We start from the raw sequence: 2,808 nt of genomic DNA on the forward strand, positions 1-2,808 counted from the left end.
GTTACATTTTTCCTCAAAAATTTTCTCAGTTACTATTTACTTATATCTCGGGCAACCATCTTCATCTGAGCAGAAGCTCTGCTACTCGCGCCCGAGTACAGAGGTTGGCCGTTTCCGGAGGCTTTTACCGCTAGGGGGTGAGGATTGACTGCGCCAGGGCGAAAGGCGGGTCCTCTATCTTCTAGGACAGTGAATCATGACTGCACCCATTCAGACTTGGTGTTCCAACTCTTTTATTTTCAGTTTTATAATAATTGTTTTAATTTTTAACAGCAATCTAGAAGATAGAAAATAATTTTGCTGTTAATTTAAATCTGCATTTTAACCTATAGTTAACTGTTTGCAATCTAGAAGATAGAAAATAATTTTGCTGTTAATTTAAATCTGCATTTTAACCTATAGTTAACTGTTTTAATTTGTTAACTAATTTTGCATCTAAACTGTTAATTTAAATCTGCATTTTAACCTATAGTTAACTGTTTTAATTTGTTAACTAATTTTGCATCTAAAGTAGATAAAAAAAATTATTTTGCTGCTTTTGTACTCAATTTTTGTATCTGTCAGAAACAAAAAATCTTTATGTGAACCGGTTCAAATTTTCTTGGATTAGTTGGTATCCATGATAAAGTTTAAGGGTTGCGTAAAGCGCTCTGCAAGAAATGAGGTACTAATAGATCTTTGATCAACCTCTAGTACTATCCTTACCTGGCCAAACTACCTGAGTAAAACTTTAATCTTTTCACTTTTAGAGTTTTTGGTTAAGAGCAGGTTTAATTAAGTTTCTGGTCTAGTAGTATTGAAAAAATACTTTACCCAATAAAGTTCCATCTACATAGACTAGTAAACTCAAATTGGACTTATGGCAATTCCTGACCATTCAAAAAGTGTCAAACCTGAACACGGTATTATTCATGAGGTTACTGCTCCCTATACACCACAGTCTAACGGGGTAGCTGAACGAAAGAATAGAATCCTAATGGACATGGTAAACTGTATGTTACTCAGTTCAGGAGCACCTAAAAATCTCTGGGGTGAAGCTCTTCTCTCTGCTTGTTTTATTCTCAATAGGATTCCCCAGAAAAATTCTGATACAACTCCTTATGAATAATGGAAGGGGAGATCTCCTAATCTGAACTTCTTCCGAGTTTGGGGTTGCTTGGCTAAGGTAGCTATTCCCGAACCTAAGAAGAGGAAAATTGGTTCTAAAACTGTTGATGTTGCTTTCATTGGATATGCACTAGATAGCAATGTTAATAGATTTCTAGTTATTAACTCTAAAATTAGTGACATGTCCAACAACACTATAGTGACATATCCAACAACACTATCATTGAAGCTAGAGATGCAGTCTTTTTTGAAAATATCTTTCCTTTCAAATCCAAAATCTCAGAAAATCCTAGTTCATCTCTTCCTTCTGATTTACCATCTTCCAACTCTTCTCAGTCTTTAGATATTGAACCTCAAAGAAGCAAAAGAGGTAGAATTCAAAAGGATTTTGGAGAAGACTTCTTTACATTTCTTGTTGAAGGTGATCCAAGCTCATTCCAAGAAGCAATGGATTCACCTGAATCTCCTTTCTGAAAAGAAGCTATTGATAATGAGATTAAATCTATCATGAAAAACCATACCTTGATACTCACCGACTTACCTCTAGGTTGTAAACCTATTGGTTGTAAGTGGATATTCAAGAAGAAACTTAGAGCTGATGGTTCCATAGATAAATTTAAAGCTAGATTAGTAGCTAAAGGCTATACTCAACAAAAGGGCATTGATTATTTTGATACATATTCTCCTGTAGCCCGAATCTTAATTATCCAAGTATTATTAGCCTTTGCTGCTATCCATAAGCTGATCATACATCAGATGGATGTCAAGCTGCTTTCCTGAATGGTGATTTAGATGAAGAGATCTATATGCACCAACTTGAAGGCCTCATTACCACGGGCCAGGAAAACAAAGTCTGTAAACTTGTTAAATCTCTGTATGGTCTTAAACAAGCTCCTAAACAATGGCACCAGAAATTTGACAGAATTATTGCTCACTATGGTTTCACAGTGAATGAACACGACAAATGTGTTTATTCAAAAGTGATAAACAATGACTATGTCATTCTCTGTCTCTATGTTGATGATATTCTTATCTTTGGAACAACTCTTGAACTAATTTTAAAACTATGTCATTCTCTGTCTCTATGTTGATGATATTCTTATCTTTGGAACAACTCTTGAACTAATTTTAAAATTCAAGAAATATCTTTTCAAGAATTTTGACATGAAAGACTTAGGTCTTGCTGATATGATACTTGGAATAAAAATCTCTAGAGATACCAGAGGAATATCTTTGAGTCTTTCTCACATATTGAGAAAATGCTGATCAAATTCAACTATCATAACTCTAAACATGTTTCCACACCCTATGATTCTTCTATATCCTTGAAGAAAAATGAAGGTGAACCTGTATCCCAACTGAAATATTCTCAGATGATTGGATCTCTTCTATACATATCAAACCGAACCAGACCCGATATAGCTTATGTTGTAGGGAGACTGAGTCGGTATACCAGTAACCCTAACCTAGATCATTGGTCTGTCCTAGAGAGAGTATTCAAATACTTGAAAGGGACAGTTAACTATTGCTTGACTTATACTAGATACCCTGATGCTATTGAAGGGTATAGTGACACCAATTGGGTCACAGATTCTAACAGTGTAAAGTTAATATCTCGGTATGTATTTCTTTTTGGTGATGCTGCTGTATCGTGGAAATCATGTAAGCAACAGTATTGCCAGGAGCACCAAGGAATCTGAG

The sequence above is a fragment of the Asparagus officinalis genome, chromosome 1 (genome assembly GCF_001876935.1).
Source record: "Asparagus officinalis chromosome 1, Aspof.V1, whole genome shotgun sequence".
Lineage (NCBI taxonomy): Eukaryota > Viridiplantae > Streptophyta > Magnoliopsida > Asparagales > Asparagaceae > Asparagus > Asparagus officinalis.